The following is a 20304-nucleotide window of genomic DNA, read 5'->3' as shown; positions in this document are numbered from 1 at the left end:
CGCCACCCATCACGGCTTTAATCACTGACCGCCGGTGAGACTTGGCGAGCCTCCATGCACCAGGAACGAGATATCTGACTAGACTTCCTTCGCCCCTTGCACCAGCTCTCCGCATGGAGGAATTCTGTCATTGTGCCCATTTTACAGATGCAAAGACAGAGGCTCAGAGCCTCAGGATCCCATGGCTGACCTACTGTGAGGTCTGAGATGTGAATCCAGTTTCACTGGATTCCAAAGCCCTCACGTCACAGGATGCCTCAGCTTCATTATTAACCAATGTATTAAAGACAAGGAAGGAACTCTGGCTTTTTCAAAAAGATCTGAACCTCAAAGCCTGAGAGATGGGTCCATATCATCCCGACTGATGAGTCAAAGGCGGGTGGGGGTGGAGGGCTCTTGGTTTATTTTTTGGTGACAAATGTTGGAAATGCCTACCAGAAAATAGTATTTCCCCGCAATGGGAAGACGTACTGCTTGTGTTTCTCTCCCACTCCATCCTGGTTTTTCACTTAACTCATCAATTCTACAGGAAGACGGAAGCAGAGTCTGCTGGCAGGAAGCCTGGGCTCCCTGACCCCTGCGGTCCCACACGGTACTCAGCGGTGGGCAGGCTCCTGGGGCCGTAGGAAACAATGGGCAGCAAGAATGCGACGCCCCTGCTCGGGGGCTGAATCGTTGGGGGAACTGGCTGGAAGGTTCCAGAAGGTGACTGCGAGACACAACTCACTGACTTCCCAGCAGTGTTCTCTCCTGTGGAGTCTGGGAAGCACCCTGCTGTCCCCTCTCGCGTGCCCCGTAAAACACGGAATACGAGACCGCTCAGCAGCGCGGCTTCCCAGAGATGCGTCACTGTTCCTCGGGCAAGGGGCCCATGCCCCGGGACCCCTCCTGTGCGCTAAGGCTAAGGGCGCACTCCGTGTCTGTAAAGGTGGGATGGCGTGTGTGTCACATTTGCACCTGGTTTAGTGACAGATCCAGAGGCGAGCGCAGGCCCTTCGTCTGTCATCAGAGAGCGACAGACCCACACAAGCCAAAAGCAAGAACAATGTTACCAGGCAGGAGGCCGGGGCCCAGGCCAGCTAGTGCCGAAGTCGCTCCAGGCCACTGCGCTTCGTAGTCGACATCCCGGCTTATGCAACGCACGGCTGGCGGGGTTTGTAAAGTGGCCACGCTCTGGCCAGGCCTCCTGGACAGGCAGGAGAAGGTGGGGCGGGGGATGGGGTGAGGTCTTCGAAGTCTTGGTGGTATTTCTAGAAAAACAGGCCTTTGTTCATTGGGAAGGTGAATGAAATAAAAAAAGAAAAGAAAAAAGAAACAAAAAAAATAAAAAGCAAAAACCAGTCAAGCTATCTAGTGCTGCTTTTGCCTGGAGAGCCGCCCAGAGAGCTGGGGCCTCTTGGTGGGCCGCAGGCCCCGCAGCAGCAGGTGCCTGTGGCCATCGGCCCCGGCCCCTCCTGGTGGAGAACGTCCATCTTCAGCAAAGAGGCGGGCACAAGGTTTCCCCAAAACGACCACTAGGTGGGGACACCAAGTCTAAAATGACTTCTGGAAGAGGGAAGAGAAGGTGCGATAAATTCTGTGACCGTTTTGGCATCATAGAAAATGAAATTATGCAAAAATAATACAGAGCTACTTAAAAAGAAACCGGGGTGGCACTATTTTTCTCCATCAATTAATAAAAAAAAACTGAGTAAAACAATTCTACCCAACGTATCCCACGGAAAAAAAATATAGAGAGACACACGGTAATAGAGGGAAAACAAAACTCACCAGAGAAAAATTTAAAAACCCTGAACATCCTTCATGTTGAGTGAAATAAGATACCAAGAAATTCCTTTTCTCTCACCTTTAATCCTCAAATACCCCGGAACGCCCCTCGCCTGCTACATCCTCGTCCCTACGGTAGAGCCCCTCGCCGCGCACCGCTCAGGACGTTCGGGTCTGACAGCCCAGCGCGGCCACCAGAGGGCGCTGCGACCCCACGCGGCCCCGAGCGGAGCGGCAGCCCCCCCCCCTCCCCGCCGCCCTCCAGCCATCCATCGCCGGGCTGTAATCACGGCGAATATTTGAGGGGCTGCTCCCCTCGCTTCTGTCTCCTGGCTTTCCCAATTAAAATCAAGACGCTCACCTGCAACCTGTACAATTTTATTAACCCATGTCCAGAGGGAGCAACCCCTCACTCCCACCTCCACCCCCGCCTGACATCCTGCAGGTCCAGACAGGCGCTGCGTTAGGGAGGAGGGCGGCGAAGCCAGGAGGGCGCGGAAGGAGGGCTGGGAGCCACACGAGTCTTGTTTTAGCGCAGAATGACATCTGCCTTCTCCGGCCCCGATGACGCGGCCCCGCTGGAAACCAAGTCTGACCCCCGCCCCCCCCCACTGGTCCCCCATCACCCAGGATGGGGCTGCCTGGAGACGAGGCAGATTTCCACGGCTGTGACAAGCCGCGAACTCCTGAAAGCCTCCGGCAAGGGGGGGCGGGGAGGAGAGAGAGAGAGCGCGTGCACCATTTCTCAAGGAGGAAACCGATTTTCCTCCCGTGGTTAGAGATACAAGTTGGGAAATACCCGCCCAGATGAGGGAGTCTAGCAGTGGGGGCCTACATGACTCTCCCTTTGACCAAAGGGAGCACCTATATCCATGGCACGTGAAAGAGCAGTTCAAACCCTAAAAGCTTCAGGGCAGTCTGATCTTTGGCACTCGCTTTCAGCTCCCGTGGCGCCAGAGCGGGCGGGAGCGAGGCCTGTGTGGAGAGTGGGGGGAGGCGCCCCGCCAACCCCCCGCCCCGGCGCCCACGCCACGTGCGGCCCGGGCTCGCTGCTCTCTCCCCTGGTCTCCCCTCCAATGCCGGGCAAAAACACTCTAGTAATGTGAGGCACTACAATGTCTCTTAATAAAATGAATACTCTGTTTCAGCAAGTGCAGTCCCCGGACATGAGAAGTAAGCGACAACGAAGGCCTTCAGAGATTGTCACCGGCACAGGTGGCTTGAGACGGAGATGCCTGGATGCGGCCTCCTCCCACCCCACCTGCCGGACCCACCCCGCCGGCCCCAGGGCGGCTCTGGAGTCCCGCCGTGACCCTTCCGTTTCTGGCAAGTAGAGGAACAGCCAACCTGAAGTGGAGTTCACAACCCCCCAGACTGCAAAGCATTTTGCAAATACGGTTTGCTATAAATAACTGCCATTTGCTTGAGGCTAAATCTGCACCCCACGGCACGCAGTGGATGAATTCCCCCCCGTAGAGTATTGTGGTACGAGAACGTCGGCCTGCTCGATGTCCACCATCTCGCTGTGGCCGTGCCCATGGCCTTGGGCATGTGCTTATCAGCCCAGCCCGACCCGGGAGCACCTGAGGGCGACGGAAGGACAGAGCCACCCTCACGCTGGGCCGCCCGCTGCTGGGGACCAGCGGTCACGAACGCGAACTCGTGGTCATGAGGTGAACTGGTACAATCCTTGCAGGGCTCTGGGGCTGCTTTAGGAACCTCTCTCCCCAGAGCGGGGGCCCAAGGCCATGCGGTGCTAATGACATCGCAGCCAGAGCGGCAGAGGTGGTGCATTAGGGGGCCAAGAAGCCAAGTGCAAGCCCGTTAGGCCCCAGCTTTCGGAGGTGGCGCCGGCTCCGCGGGAACAAAAGTGTGAGGTGGGGCCAGTGGGACAAGGCCACCGCCCACTGACCCCGGAAGCCCGCCCACAGCCCCGCTGCAGCCGCCGCCCCCCCCCCCCTCAGCCTGCTCCTCTGGCCCACACTGAGTGTCCCGAATTATCTGGGGTCACACTTATGTCCACACACCAGGCTCAGATCAGTCTCTCAGGCTGTTTAATCATGTGCTTGGACAGGGAGGTCCGGGGACTCTGGATGGACTCCACGTCAACTCCCGGACCTGCCATGGGACACGCGCGCAGAGCAAAACACAACACGGTGCGCCAGTGACTGGGGAAAAAGGACAGGGCACACACCGGCCCCGCCCTGCCCCTCCTGGGCGCTGCGCGTGCCCCGGGCTCAGGGGCTCTGCCCCCTCACTCCCGATGCCGTGCCCCGGGTTCAGGTGTGTGCATCCACCTGTCTCTACCTTCCGTCTGCTGCCTGCTGTTATCGTTTATCCAGCGCTCTCTCTCCACATATACTATCTCCATATATATACGCATGCACACATACACGTACCTACATACACCAGAAAAAGTAGGAGTGAGTATGTTAAGTCAGAATATGAATAGCGATTCACACTTTCTAAAGAAGTTAAACGTGATAAAACCAAAGCATTTGTGAACAGTCTCTAGCCCAAAGCTTCGAACACTCAAGGAGAAAGGACAAAGCATTATGCGGGTGACAGCCAGCCCCTCCTCAACTTGAACAGGACCTTAGCGTGCTTGCTGGGAAGTCCACTCGAATGTCTGCCCAGCGGCACCTTGACTTCCACATGCCCCGGCTTCCCAGGCGCCCGAGGCAGAAATCTGGCTTCCTCATCGGTCTGTCCCGCTCTCCCCATCACCCACCCAGGCTCCGTACGGCTCCATCCTGTACTGCCCGCCAACCACCCGCCCCTCGGCTCGCCCACGGCTGCCCCGCAGCGCTGCGGTCTGAAGTGGGGGGTCTCAGACAGACTGCCTGGCTGGGTTTCTGACCTGACCACTTGCTAACCGTGTCATTTAAGGCCCGTTTCTGAAGCTTTCTGGGGGCTCTCTCATACGTGGTGATAAATGAACTGACTCGGTAAGGCTGCGGTAGAGACGCACAGCCTCCGTCCACGGAGCGGCCGGCGTGCCCGGGACTCCGGGGGCGTTCTCCAGAGGCAGTGATTCTCACAATGCCCGTCTGCTTCCCCGCCCTGCCCACCAGCGACTCCACTGAGTGGGGGGCTCCTGGCCGGGAGAAATTTCGTCTTGCCCCTCATTATAATATCCCACAGCGCCTAACGGGGAACGTAACTCACGCACTCAGCAATTCTCTGCACACCTATTTATTGAATGCCTGCACGTGTTTGCTGAATTAATAAATCACTTATAATGACTTGGATGCAAAGTGGCAACTGTGTCCGTAGGTCCTAACTGGACAGGCTGGGTTTAAATTCATTTCATGTGTTCCTTGTCCTGCAGTCTTTGGAGATGTCCTAGTTTTCTGAGAAGAGGGACATCAGTCCAGAGTGAGTTCCACTACTTTCTGGTACAAATGGGAATAGGTCAGAGATACTCTAGTTGCAAAGACTGAAGGAAATACTGCCAAAGTCAGTCTTGCAAATTTTGCATCTCAAAACTCATTCATGAGCACTGGGTAATTAACCTCCGTGGGATTCAAGGATTTAAGCTGAAGAAAAGGGGTAGCCAACGCTGGTGCTGCAGAGTAGGCAGGGGTTCGCCTGTGGCTAGAAAATGTGGGACAGCTTAGCCACTGATGTCACGAAGTGACAAAGGGCACATCAGGTGCCCAGGTCTCGGAGGCCCAGGGTACCAAACAGTAGCTGAGATGGAGGGCGCGTCACTGTGGCAGGGACAGCAATGGTACTGGGATTCAGAATCTCACGTCCCACGTCACATAAAAAGGGCAGTGGTTTGAACAGCAGGAGAGAGAAAAACCCTCTGGGGCCGAGGATGGATGGAAGGATGACACGGACACTTTGCCTGGTCTCAGCTTGCACACCGAGACTCGCCCGCGTGTCCAGCCGTGCACGCCTCCCTGCCCACTGGCTCAGAGGCGGCGCATCTTTCTCTTGGGGTTAAACATTGGAAAACTGCTGGCTCACACCTGTTCAACATGTTCAAAAAAAGCCCCAACTCCGCAGAGTTTATATTCTTGTCTTTTCCTAAAATCAAATAAAAAAAAAAAGAAGTTTGTCATGATGTATCCTTTATTTTCTGTTCTAAAATTAAAGTTACTGCCCACTTCAGAGCTAGCGCTTTGGTTTTTCTTCAGGAAGTTTCTGGAAATCGCAGACGGTTTCTGCCGTAAGTGCGAACAGCACCTCTGGGCTTGGTGAGGGCCAGCGTGGTAACTACCAGCCATCGACGCCCACCAGGCATCTCCGCCAATGCCGTTAGCTGGGAGGCTCAAGAAAAGGTGTCTTCTGGAAAATCGAATTTTTGTTTAATTGCTATTTAGCCAGAAAATGCTTATGTTTCCTCCAATCCTTGTTGACATTTTTCTTCTCTGAAAACACAGCTTTCCGATTTCCGGTCTGCCTCGTGAGGCACGGCCCGAGACACAGGATTAAACCTTTCCCAGGGGCCTGCAGGTGCTAATTTTGTTCATCAATTATGGCCATGCAGATTTGGAAGCCGTGGGAGACAGAAATAAAATGGTATCTACAGCCCAGACAGCTTTTTAAAAATTGATCAATAACCTAAGGTCCCATTTTTTTCAGATTGCCTCCTCTTAATGGCCGTATTGTCAAACAAATTATGGTCTGGCTGAAGGTGCCCGCTCATGAGGTTTATGTGAAGCTGAAGTTTCGGTGTAAGCCTCGAGCTTTGTCTTTGCCTGGGGCTGTTAGTCAGCTGGGGCATGCGAAGAGTTAGTTTAATGTCAAATGGACTAAACCAGCTAATGCCTCGATCAGCCTCTTTCTGGAAGAGTGACTCTCCATTTGGGATGAGAGGTTAGCCCAGCCAGCAGCAGGGTGGCAGCGTCTCCCCGGGATCAGTAACACAGAGACAGCCTTTGCTGAGCTGGGACCCCCTTTCTGAAGGTCAGGACAGCCCAGCCACGAGAGCACCGCTTGGCGATCCAGCTCCACGCGGCCTACGAGTCACAAGAGGAACAAAAACATAATCCAGGAACAACGGGGAGGCCCTAAAGCTTGGGCTTGAAAAGTGAACTCTCATCAGCTGGACGGCGCGTCCCAGGAGGGCAAGACGCTGCCGGAAGTCCTGGTGGATTGGAGCAGCTCTCACCCAATGCCCCACACTCGGTAAGGGCTCAATAAAACACTTAGGGATGGAAACATGTAAAGGGATTTTAGCTCTTTCTAGTCTCTGTCCACAAGTCCTCACGTGACAACCCCAAGCCTCATTCGGGGCCGTCAGAAAAGCCAGACCGGGATACCTGAGGTGACTCAGAGGAAGCAGCAGGAGGCGCTTACTAAGTGCACACGTGCGAGGGGTGTGGTAGGCATCATACCATCGCCCCTCCCATGCACCCCAGCAATGCCTGTCTCTCCTCCCCGTCAAATACAGGGTCCGGCACAAATAACAGCCTTTTTTTATTACAAAATCATATGCATGTAATTCTATAGCATAACAGTATCACGGTCAAGCGCACCATATGACATTCTAGGTGAAATGTTCCAATTAAAACTATAAATTATTACACCCATATTATTAACCTACCAACCACACTCAAGCAGGCGTTGCTTCTGCTACACCCTGTGCCAAGCGCGTGCCCGCTGCTCCTTCCGCTGCTGGCGCCAATCTCCCTGGCCCTTCATGCCCTGTCTGTCCCACTCCTTCCCCAGCGGCGGTCTCACTCAGCCCTAAAGCCCCGTGCCTGGTGCCCTGTGGGCACTCCCTCAGTCTCAGCTGAGCTGTAGTCAGGGGCTGTGTGCGTTATCGGACACCTGCCTTTCGTAACGTCTATATGACGTCCATGTTCTGCTGGCCTTTCACGGTTGCATTTCTTTGTGACTCTCGTGGATCACCGAGGTGTCTGTCCTCATCGAGTCTCTCCCGCTCAGTGACCGAGGGCTGCCATGCCACATTACCCCCGGGTGGTTTAAGACAACAAGAAAGCACTGCTCCAGCCTGCGGGCTCAAAGTCTGAAGTCGAGGTGCCGGCAGGGCCCTCGGCCCCTGGAGGCCATGGGGAAGAACCCCGCCGCCCGTCCCGGTTTCTGGTGGCGCCAGTGCTCCTTGGCGTTGCCAGGCTTGCAGCCACATCACCCCAATCTTGGCCTCAGCTGTTACAAGGCCCTTTTCTCTGTGTGTGTGTCCAAATGCCCCCCCTTTTCTCTTATAAAGATGCCAGTCATTGGGTTTAAGGCTCACCCTAAGTCCAGTCTGACCTCACGTTAATGTAACTCCACCTGCAAAGACCCTGTTTCCAAATAAGGTTGCCTTCTGCGATTCCAGGTGGCCATGAAGTTTGAGGAAACATTATTCAACCCGCTGCAGTGCCCACAGCCTTTAACATCATGACACTGACCAGCGAGCCCTCCCCTGACCCACGGCCCCCACAGGCGGTGACGATTCATCTGCTGGCCATTTGGGAGCTGCTGTCCGTGCCCTGGATTTCCTGCCAGGACACCGGGGCAATGGGAGAAGTTTCCGCTCCATCAGCATCCCAAAGCCCAGCACCGGCTGTGCGCTGCTGCTTGTCAGCACCGAAATAAACCGGACCTAGAGATTCAGAGCCACAGCCGCCGGAAGCGCGGCGGTGCGCTGCGCGACCCCTGCTGACTTGCACAGGCGGAGCAGCGTGGGGGGCAGGGCAGAGGGGCGGGGCTGAGAGAGGTGAGAACCAGGAACACCTGCGGGATCTGCTATTTCCAAATCCCCCCTGGCAATAAGACCACGTAAGTGAGTGGGCGCGCTTGGCGGGCTACCAGAGAGCCTCCCGGGCACTTGTCTGGGGATTAAGGCTTTTTCTTCTCTGGTCTTGGTTTTCCTGTCTCCGAGGCTGAGATGCCAGTGTGCACCCCCCAGTCCTCTTGGGAGCAGGCGCCTCTTCAACTTTTTCATCCTCCCCAAGAGGGATCCAAGAACACCCAGGGGGATCGCCCAGAAAAAGCAGAGGGATGAAACGGTACAGAAAAAGAGGGGGTGCAGAGGACAGGGGTTCACAGCGCGCTTCAGCCTCCGCCAGTGTTGAGAGCTCCGCTGGAGGCCTCTCTGAGCAGCTGCTCTGCCTGCAATCAATGAACCAGGTTTCTCCCTGTTGGGTGCCGTGGGGCCTCATTTCTCAGCTAGGGGGCACCCGTGAGTCCCTTTAGCTTTGCGAGAACCTCCTGGGGGCACCATGCTCTCCCAGGCTCTGTCTCCCCCTTACCCCCAGGACTCCACCTCCTCCCCTCCGCGCTCCAGCTCCGGCCTAGTCATCTCCCTTCTCTCTCGGGCTTCACGCCTGGAGGAGAGAAGCACAGCCTAGGGAAATGCCTGGTCGGTTCTGAAATGGTAGAACCGAAACAGGACCATTCCTCGCCCTGGGTCCACATGACAAAAGCTCAGCCCCATGCACACAGCGGGGATGGGGCGTGCGTCGGGGGAGGGGCTGGGCTCCCCTGAGGACGGCAGGGGGCCCTCTCTGGGGGCTGCTGTGGCCCTACAGCCGGAGAGGCAGTGCCTTGCTGGGCTGCTGCAAAGACTGGCTTATAAATATTTTAATATGGAAACTTTTAATAAAAATATTATTCCATAATAATACCACTCCAACCAGCAAGGGAGCGTTGCAGCGTCTTCATTTGCCTCTCGATACTCATCTAGCTTCTGTTTTTTCAATGAATTCGGATGGTGAATCCTTTTGCTGCCCTGACCAATTTATTCTGCAAATTAACTACATACGACCGAACTTAGAGTCTGTTGCCACTTAGCTTTGCCTCACTGAGATTTATGCCACTTTCCTGCCCGTCGGGGCCGCCAGCTCGAGCAGCCTGTGGCTCCTGGTGGCGATTTTGGATTCTGCCCAAGTCCCTCGTCCCTTGGTCCTCATCTCTTGAGTTTAAAATGCACCAGGTGGGCCGGCTTCCTGTCACCTCTCAGTGACCTGTGCACGCCCTCTGTCCTCAGACCCTCGGTCTCTGCAGCTGCTGGGCAGCCTTCACACAACTCCCATGGCGCTACAGCCCACGTGGTTTTGTGAGGAGGCGCGGGGGCCCGGCCGGCTGGCCACAGCCAGCTCTCACCCAATGCCCCACACTCGGTAAGGGCTCAATAAAACACTTAGGGATGGAAACATGTAAAGGGATTTTAGCTCTTTCTAGTCTCTGTCCACAAGTCCTCACGTGACAACCCCAAGCCTCATTCGGGGCCGTCAGAAAAGCCAGACCAGGATACCTGAGGTGACTCAGAGGAAGCAGCAGGAGGCGCTTACTAAGTGCACATGTGCGAGGGGTGTGGTAGGCATCATACCATCGCCCCTCCCATGCACCCCAGCAATGCCTGTCTCTCCTCTCCCTCAAATACAGGGTCCGAAAGAGCCGGGTGCTTGGGAAAGCTCAGGCGACCAGACGAAGGCTGCCTGGTGACCACGTCTCATCTTCTGCTGGGTGAAAAGGGTGCAGCGACCCAGTGATGAGAGAGACAGTGCCATGTCGGGCCGCCCGCCCTGCGCTGGTTCAGTTCTGGGTGACCCAAGCACAGAGGGACTCGCACGAGACCGAGGGCAGTCGGGACCCCCGGGTACCTGGAGACAGCGTCTCAGGAACGATGGCCCACGGAGCTGGGACGGAGACAAGGCAACGCAGAAGCAGGCCTAGCAGCTCTCTCTTTACATACCCGAAGGGTGGTCATGCAGAAGTGAGACCGCGTGGATTCTGTGTATCTCAGAGAGCGGAGTCGGGATCCGAGGGGGCAAACGATAAGGGGGTGAGTTAACTGAAGCACCAATTTTCATTGAGCTCCTATTATGTGTCCGGTGCAGTGTTCAGAATGAATATACACAGATGAGTAAGGAAAAGCTCATTTTCCAGTGCGCACGGTCGGGGGAGTGGGCAGGAAAGCAGATGATACGACACAGAGGGGTATGAGAGGCACGGGGGAGAGGCTTCGGGCACGATCAGGACAGAGTTTTGAAATCTACTCTGGAGGACGCAAGGAGGCTACCAGAAGGCTCTCGATTCCTTTAGGGACAATTTTTGTAATAATTTACAACTGGTACAGAATAGGGTCAGCAGGCATGGAGACATGAGCCCGGGGCCAGCTGAGTGCCACGGGGACCCCAGGCGACGGCTGGTCCTGATGCCACAGAAGGAGCAGCCGTTCAGAAGGGTGGGCTCTGGTCCCTTTCGACAGCCAAACGTTCAACTTCCGTTATGCAGTGACCCGATCTTCTCAGTGTTTCCCTAAATCAGTGGGGGGACCAGGCACCTGCACTCTATCAGGCATGGGGAGTGATTCTGGCTCCAACGGTCTTTCAGGAACGTGTTGGGGTTCCCCATCCTCCACCACAGTCATTTATTTTATAAATATCATAGAATGCTTTTTGAAAACTCTACACATAACCCCAATATGTGAAAGAGATAAAAGTGGGCAACAGACTCCTTAGGCATTGAACGTCATGACTGCCTGGCAAAAATTAACAACTCCACTATTTGTGAAGCCGCTGGAGCATCTACTCCGAGCCCCAGGGGACAAGCAGCCTAATTTGAAACGGTTGTGTCCGGCTCTGATGACATTGGTCTGAACTGTTCGAGAGGTCGCCACGCGCGCACGCCGGCCCTGAGAGGGGCGCTGGCACAAGCAGCAGAGTCTGTCATGGGCCATCGAGCCTCTGTGCTTTCTGGGTGTGGCTGGACAGAAAGCACGGTGTGGTCTGTCCTGTTTTCGGTGATGATAATGACAGTCAGAAAACTTTTATTCACTTGACTGTGAACCAGTCTACTCAATCCTGGAAGTTCCTCTCATGTAGAAAGGACTTTGAGAAAAATTTCAGATAGCCCACGCAGCAATATTTTCACCGATATATCTCCTAAGGTAAGGGATGTAAAGGAAAGATTAAACAAATGGGACTACATCAAATTAAAAAGCTTCTGCACAGCTAAAGAAAGTATCAGCAAGATGAAAAGGGAACCAATTGTAGGGGAAAACATATTTGCCAATGATCCCTTGGACTAGGGCTGGATCTCCAAAATATATAAAGAACTCATATGACTCAACACCAAGAAGATAAACAATGCAATTAAAAAATGGGCGAGGACCTGAACACTTTTCCAAGAAGGACATACAGAGGGCACACAGGCATATGAAAGGAGGCTCAGCATCACCGGCCATTTGAGAGATGCAAATTAAAACTACAATGAGATGCCACTTCACGTTCTTCAGAATGGCCATCATCAACAAATCAACAAACAGCAAGTGCTGGCAAGGATGTGGAGAAAAGGGAACCCTCGTGCACGTTGGTGGGAATGCAGACTGGTGCAGCCACTGTGCAAAACAGTACGGAATTTCCTCAAAAAACTAAAAATGGGACTGCCTTTTGACCTGGCAATTCCGCTGTTGGGATTTATACCCTAAGAATCCTGAAACACCAATTGAAAAGAACCTATGCACGCCAATGTTCATAGCAGCATTACTTACAATGGCCAAGTGCTAGAAACAGCCTAAGTGCCCATCAGTAAATGAGTGGATCAAAAACCTGTGGTACATTTACACAATACTATGCAGCAAAAAGAAAGCAGCAGCTCCTACCCTTCGCGACGGCATGGATGGAACTGGAGAGCGTTAGGCTAAGTGAAATAAGCCAGGGGGCGAAAGACAAATACCACATGACCTCACCTGTAAGGAGGACCTAGTGAACAAAACCACCAAACAGGCAAAATAGAACCGGAGACCTGGAAACGAGGAACAAACTGACAGAGACGAGGGGAGACGGGGATGCGGAGGGGGAAGAAGGGGACGGGTCAAGTCAAGGATCACGGAGAGAGGACGCACGGCACAGACAACGGGGTGAGGGGGCCGGATGTGGGGAGGTGGGGCAGAGGAGAGCAATGGGGGAAACTTGGGGCAGCTGTAACTGAACAACAATAAAATAACAAAAATAGAAGCCACTATTTAAAAAAAGAAGAAAGAAAGAAAGAAAGGACTTTGTGGAGAAGAGAAGGAGGCAGCATCCACGCAGACAGCCCCACTTGGGGGGACAACGAAGGGAGGGCGGATGCCGAGGCCAGAGCTAGCGCTCTCCCCCTGACAATGACGACAACGGCGCGGGTGGACTAACAGGTTTCATCACTAGCTCATCGCATTCAACGCCACAAAGAAAACTTTATCATTCCGTCCAATCAAGATGGCACTGTGATTTTATGGCACTGCCCTGCCTGACGACAAGAGGTCCTCGCACAATCACCCCTGCTCAAATGGCACGCCCACGTGGCTCCTGCAGAGGCCCCTGCCGAGGGAGGGGCTGTTCTTCATGCAGCAAGGTCCCGCTGGCAGGTGTGGCGACCGGTGAAGACGGCCTTCGTGCCCCTTCGCCCGCTGCAGCCCTCCAGCCTCTCTCTCGCGCGCACACACAGTTTGTTTTTTCAATGAAGAAATCACGGAGCAACGGCTGATGGGGAGCAAACAGCCAGCCAGGACCCTGCTCAGCCACCGAGCCGGCAGAGGCCGCAGGACCAAGGGCGTGTGGGGACGCGGACTGCGAGGAGGCGGTGGGGCCAGCAGCGAAAGCAGCCGTCTGGTCCTGGGAAGGAAGCAGGGCGCTGGACGGGGCGCAGCAGCCCTGTCTGGTCGCGAGTGAGCGGCGGAGGCAGCGCTGGTGAGCACATCCCTCCCCAGGCCACCCCCTTGGCAGGTGGAGGCCCATCCCTGCCTGGAAATCCTCGTCTTCCGATTGGGGGCAGCTCCCGTTCAGAGCTCTGAGACGCACTGTAAGATCCTTGGGGCTAGAGTTTCCTTATCTGTAAAATGGGTTAATAATGACGTCTATCTCACAGGACCGTTCTGAGCAGTGAAAGGGATACCACCCGTGCAGCCCCTAGCATAGCGTCTGGTTTATTAGCTCCATGGTAGCCACTGTTCACCGCTGCATCCTGATTTCCTAGTCCAGCCCAGTCCTGGTGCCCAGCAGGTGCCAAGACTGCGCATAATAATGAAAAAAATAAATGCATAATAGAAACGGCTGATGCTCAAAAACAAAACAAGACTCTCCACAGGCCAGGGATCGATGAGGATGCTCAGCGGTAAGCAGCAAACTCGCAGGCTCAGATCGGTAGGAACTGCACCCACCAAGGTTGACTGGAGGCCACTTCCCCCACAGTAAAGGGACCAGAAGCCCCCCATGCTGTGAGGAAACAGAGGCTTGGATTGAGAAGGGCGCCCCCACTTGCCCCCCACCACGAGGCCGAGGAAGCCATGACCGAGGCCAGACCTTGACAGTGCCCAGCTGCCGGCCTGAGGCGGCAGGAGGGAGCAGGGCCAGGCCGGGGCAGACCCACTGGCCCCAGTCACGGAACTGCGACATCCTCATGACTCCATGGGATGGGAAAAAGAGAAGAAAAAGATGATGTTAAATTCATCGGTACAAGAGTTTGTGACAACACGCTTCCACGGACAGCTTGGAGGCATGATGTCAATCAAAAGATGTGGCCAGCTTGCCTCATGGTGGCCTCTTGGGCATCCTGGTTGTTGTCAGCCTGCCTGTTGAGAATGACGTGGTCCCTGCGGCCCCAAGGGACCCTCAATGCTGGCAACCGGTCGCTCCGGGAGTCGGATGACCCTTCACTTGGGATTAGGGGGAACGCAGGTAGAAAAGATGCTCTGCCCGCGCTCAGCTTTAGCCGCTTCAAGTCGCAGTTCTGCACAGTGGAATGAGGTGATGTTTGGGTCCCCCATGTCAGCCTGTCTAGTTACAAAGTATTTCTCCCCAAATGCCAGGTCACTTGGACGGTACTTGCAGGGGTGGATGGCAGAAACATGGCAGCATTTCGGGGCCTCCAGTCTATGTCTCAAGTGACTTTTATATATAATACGTAGGTGTTAGCGCCACGATTTGTGGATTCTTTCCTATTTACCACAGAAGAGAGAAAAAGCAAACCGTCCCTAGGTATCAACAAGATCTCAGTGGTATCATTCCCTGTATCAACAGGGAATCAGAAACCCACAGAGAAATACAGAAAATAAGCCCCTTCAGATATATCACACCATGAATTCTGCTTTAAACCTTGAAATTACAGGATCTTGTATTTACCCGTCATCCCCACAGTAATGAGAATAATCTGGATAGCGTCTTTATTCCTGTCTAGTGTCAAACAAATAATGCCTCGCGATGGAGCGATTGCCCGTCCCTGTGTGACACCCCACCAGAATACAACCCGCCCCAATGCCAGACACTTAACGGGTGTCAAGAAAGCCAGAGAACAGGACCCTTTTAAAATGGGGGAAGAGAACATTTACCCTTCCTATGTCCAAATCCCTGAGGCGCATCTAACTTTGTACCCTGAGCAAGAGTAGAAAGGGAACGCTGTCACCAACCAACCGATGTGGAAACGGCGCGTGGACCGTGGTAAGTACTCATCTCATCTCAAGGTCGTTGCCGTTATTTATTTATTTTTTGCGTGTAAATCTTTGTAGACCCTTCTTTGGCTTCCATCCCCAGCCTCCCAGGACCTCCTTTCCATCAAATAGTTGGTGCACAGGAGGCAAAAGTGAGAAGACCCGAACTGGAACTGAGTTTGATTTGACAGAGCAAATACCGAGTTATTGAATGTCTGTTTACAAGGCACTGTGCGGGCTTCGGAACACACGAGAATGAATTACGTGGGGTCCCCTCATTCAAGGGACGCGCTGCCTTGTGGAGATCAGACAGACAACGGAACCTCAGTGCTATTATTGAAAAAGGATCAAACAGGGGCCAGGTGACATTAGGACGGTTAGAGCGGGAGAGGCCTCCCCAAGGACAGGGCTGCCCCCGATGGCAGGCGTTGGCAAACCCTCTCTGCAAAGGGCCGGGCAGCTCGTATTGCAGGCTTCTCTGTGGCAACTACTCCGCCTCTGCAGTGAGAAAGCAGCCACAGACGATGCCTCAACGAAGGTGCTGGTCTGTTCCAATAGCATGTCATGGATGGATGCTGAAATTTAAATTTTAGTAATTTTATGTAATACCATTTTCCTTTTTTATTGTTGAGTCATTTAAAGATGCAGGAACCACTCTTAGCTTGCGGGCTGTACAAACCCGGGGCCGGGGGCAGATCTGCCCCGGGGTCTCCGTGGCTGACCCCTGACCTGCCGAGTTCTCACTGCTAACGCAATGCTTTGCTAGAGCTGACCTCACTGAATTCTTACACTCTGTGTTGTGACAGAGAGATGGTCCTTTTCTCTTTCTAGACACCCAAAGTGAAGCTTAGAGAACTTAGGTCACACACATTTCAAAGGCCTTGCCTATAACCACTGGGCCATGCTGCCTCTCAGCCACGGGAGGAACTCACAGGATTGGTGGAGTGAATAGGCTTTCTTTACCCAGAGGCATTTAAAACTCAAAATACTTCTAACTGAGAATATGAGGTTTGCGACGATGGCTTGCTGAGGCCAAACTCATTTTAGACCTCTGTTATTATCACCATGTTCTCTCTTCTCACAAGTCACGCAAGGGATGGATAGAAGGTTTAATAACTTCTACTCCTGGAAGGTAACATTCCCCCGTACTTGGAGACAGAAACGCAGGCTTCCAATTCTTTCCAACCTCTCCACCCCCACCCCCCCGCGGCTGGAGAAGGTCTCCCTCACCCCTGAGGTAAAGGGTGCGCTCAGAGACACAATTCTCCCCAAGTTGCTCACTTCCGCCTCCTTTCCTCCTCACCACGGAGCAACCATTCTCTCTCTGACGTGGCTTCTTGACTGTCTGTTGTGGCCCAACAACTTGATGGGTGAGAGAAGTCGGAGGAAACCAGGAGTCGCCATGTTCTCTCCCCACCTGTGAGGACAACTTCAGGCGGTGGCATCAGCCCTTCTCTTACCACCTTCTTTCTCAGAACAGAGCTCAAGTGTCCTTGACACTGTCTGCAGAGTTTTCCACAAACACAGGGTCCCGCTGGGGTGTCAGCTTCCAGATACGACGACGACAGACTTGTCCGTCAGCACACGTCTGTGAAGGACCTGTCGCGTGCCCAGCACTGTGCTCGTTGCTGTGGGCAGCTCCGCGGTGTCACACTGGCCTCAAAGAACTGGCAGTCCATTTGGGGTGGAAAGCTCACCAACACAATAGCCGTAACTTGTGGATCATCAAAGGCAATAGGGTCAAAAAGTAGAGGCGAAGGTGGCCAGGGGGGTCATTCAAGAGTTTAACTCGGACGGGGAGGTTTTTACATAAAGGAAGTTACATTGATAGGGTAGGGCCCTACGGGGTGGCGCCCTGAAGAAGCAGACCAGCAATTCTGGGCTCGACGCTACAGGAGAAGCGAGGCTGCAGCAGAGCCCCGGAGGAAACGGCGTGGAGGAGGGAACGGCTGCGGAGGAGTCAGGCAGGGAAACGCAGACCAGGGAGCGAGGGACGCGTGGATGGATGGAGACAGGGGGCTGCTGTGCCACCACAGGCGTGGCGGTCCGGGGCGCGGACTGGGGTGACAACCACGGGAAGAGAATGAGGGGCAACCCGAGGGGGTATCTCAGAAGAAATAAGAGAATTTGGTGCCAAATCTGGATAGAGGAGTTTAAAGAGAAAGCGTCCCATCTTATTAGGAGCTGCCTAACAAAGCCTCAGAATTTTTCTAAGTAGATTTCACAGAACTTCCGTTTTTAGGATTTGTTAATGGCATTCCTTAAAATAACACAGACAGACCGATCAAAACGATTTTCAAGCTCTGATGTGAAGGGGTGACCCGAGCAGAAGTTAAGCAGGACTTTCTGTAACCCTGGAAAGCCTCGGAAGCCCTCTGTGTTGCAAACCTCCGAGAAGGCAGGGAATGCAGCACATGATGCTGTCGAAGCCCATGTACACATGGAGTGCGTTTTCTGCAGAACATCTTGTTGCGTGAGCACGCTGCAGGACCCATTTTGGAAAACAGCCTAATTGTGAACGCATTTGAGAACCGACTCTGGGCCGGATGCTCGCCAGCCTTGACCCTTCGTCGTGACAGTTCTCTGCAGCGTCCTCATGCGCCCACTTTGCAGACAAGCACACCGAGGCTCAGAGAGGGGGAGGCGCACCGCCGCACTGGGCCTCTAGCTCCCGACTCCGCCTCCTCCCTTGGTACCAAGCTTCCTTCCCCATTGTGCATCGATGAGATCTTCGAATGCGGGCTTTCTCGAGAACGCCCGATGACCACATGTTGCTGAGTGGTTTTCAACAACTTCTGAAGTCCTTTCCTGGGATGCACGGTGTCATGCATCGTGGCCTGCGGATACGGGCTTCCACACTAGCGGCCTTGCCTGCTGTTACACACGGCTTCCGGTGCCATCGTTCGGATTTCAGGTTACTCCCCTCCCTTTGTTCCCCAGAGTCTGACATCTATAAACACGGCAACAGGCAGGCAGGGGTGCACAGATAAGGTCCCAATGTCTCACACGTCCCCAGAACTGACATGCCCCACACCAGTGCTCACAGCTGCTACCAACACACGTCTAATGTTAAATTTAGAATAAAACCCAATTAAAAGATAACAAGGAAACATATGTTCAGAATGGCAAGAATCAGAATGTTTACAGAAATGGGACCTCTGGGGAGGCGGAGAGCTTGCCAGCCCGAGCCCCTCCGTCCACTCATGCTCACCCTTCACCCATATCCCTAGCTCATCTCCATCCTAACATCTTTCAACGACAGGAACTGCTGGGATTTTTACTGTGGTGGGTGGACTCACTAGTGTCTGAGAACCAGAGATCGCGGAGATCCCCCTTGACCCTTTCCCGCGCACTGGGTCAGCGCATCAGGCTGTGTTCAAAGAGAGTTAGACTAATGACTCGGGCTGGTTCAAGGTGCTTCCCCCTGGGGCTCCGGCCACGGCAAAGCCCGGCTCGTCGGTGAGAGAAGAATACAGGAGAGAATGCGGGTTCCCCATTCCTCCCTTTCACCTCAGCGAGGAAGGTCTGCAGGGCGGCGGCCCCTCAAACGTGGGGTACCGCCAGCACGGGGACCCCAGGAAGGAGAGTGTGCTGCCTCTGGCCTCCCCAGCTACGTCAGCATCCAGAAACAGTTGTACTATTGTGAAAAGCAAAAGTTCTATTGACTGTAAACTGCAATTGGAAAAATAATTGAAAATAAGAATAAATTATTTTTAAAAAGCCTCAATTCTGCTACCTGGTAACCCGTGTCTGCCCGGTTCCACGTCTGGGCTAAAGAGCTCGCACAGCCGGCCGCCCCACAGGCGGGGAAGTCAGGGCAGGGCCCGCGGGACTTGCAGCGACGTCCCCCTGGGCGACCTCGGGGTAGGCCTTGCCGAGGCTGCCACGTCCTCGCCCTCCACGTCCAGAGGGTCCCGTTACGGATTTTTCCTAAATTACTGTCACATCCACCCCACACTAGACATTTTTCCCCCCACCCTCCTTAGTCTAGACCCTCAGCAGTTCCCACTTTCCCACCTAGGCTCCTCCCAAAGCTTTCCGACCAGCCACCCGATGCCCGGTTTTCGTGTCTCCCACCATCCCTGTACCGCTACCAGCTGCGTGCTCCCTCAGCACCGCAGGAACACGTCTCCTCTCTGAAAGCCTTTAGTAGGAAGTCCCAAGTGACTTTAAGATCAAAATACGAGACTAGGTCGCCGCCAGCCGGCCCTCCAACCCACCCCTGGGCCCTCAGGCCTCGTCTCCCAGGCGTCCCATGTGCCCGCATCGCCCTGTGTCTGCCAGGCCCGGCGGTGCCGTTTAGGGTGTCCTCTCCCCAGGGCCGCCCCCTGACGCCCACTCCCCCGTCACTCCTGCACACGGCTCCGCCTCCAGGGAGCGGCTCCGCCTCCAGGGAGCGGCCCCGCCGCGGCCCCGCCCCGCCCCTCCCCCCTCCCCCGTCTGGAGTCAGAGCTCCTCGTGCATCAGCGCTTCCGGTTCCCAGGTGTCTTCCAGCCCATGTCACACCTCAATGTCATTTCTGGTTTACTAGACACCTTTCCACATATTTAACGGAACAGCTCGGGGCAGGGCCTGGCTCCTTTTCATCAGCGTATTCCCGACACTCAGCACAGGGCCTGGCACTCGGTATATGTTGACCCGTCAGCACTCAGTGAGGGTTCAGCCCTTCACTGTGGCATGAATTCTCTCCTGGGGCGGGGTGGGCAGGTAGGAGCCAGGAGGAGGCGCATTTTACTTTCTTTGCTGGCAGGTCGATCACGCCCAGCAATGACAACTCTGTTAAGAGCGATGACTCCTTGCCTGCTCTGGCATCCTCGTGGGAGGCGCTGCTTTTCCTGGGGCAGGACCGTGGGCAAGTCCTAACGTCAAAGACAGGAACCCGGGCTCCGGGACAGACCGGCCCAGAGCCACGCTGGCTCTAGCACGTGGAGACAGAGACAGAGAGACAAGGATGGTGACTGGGAGAGCCTGGGCTCCAGGCCTGGCTCTGCGCCTCTCTGTGCGGCCGTGGACTAGCGTCTCCACAGGCGACCCCGGCTCCTCCTCTCGGGGACTGGGGGAGCCGGGCTGCCGGGGAGCAGTGGCACCGGCCCGGGGCAAGGCACAGGGGCTGCGGGCAGAGGTCCAGGGGGCGTGGTCCTGCTGCTCAAAACCATGAGCATCTGGGA

General features: G+C 54.7%; 1 protein-coding gene across 2 annotated transcripts in view; it reads right to left on the bottom strand.

Moving 5' to 3' along the window:
• ASTN1 (astrotactin 1) overlaps positions 1–20304 on the bottom strand; it is a 267008-nt gene that overhangs the window by 21526 nt on the left and 225178 nt on the right. The window lies entirely within an intron of this gene.

Source organism: Pteronotus mesoamericanus, unplaced genomic scaffold, assembly GCF_021234165.1.
Source record: "Pteronotus mesoamericanus isolate MK-2021 breed Mesoamerican mustached bat unplaced genomic scaffold, CSHL_Meso_final scaffold_1186, whole genome shotgun sequence".
Taxonomy (NCBI): Eukaryota; Metazoa; Chordata; class Mammalia; order Chiroptera; family Mormoopidae; genus Pteronotus; species Pteronotus mesoamericanus.
Note: the sequence above shows the minus strand (reverse complement) of the source record. Positions and strands in the feature narration are given on the sequence as shown.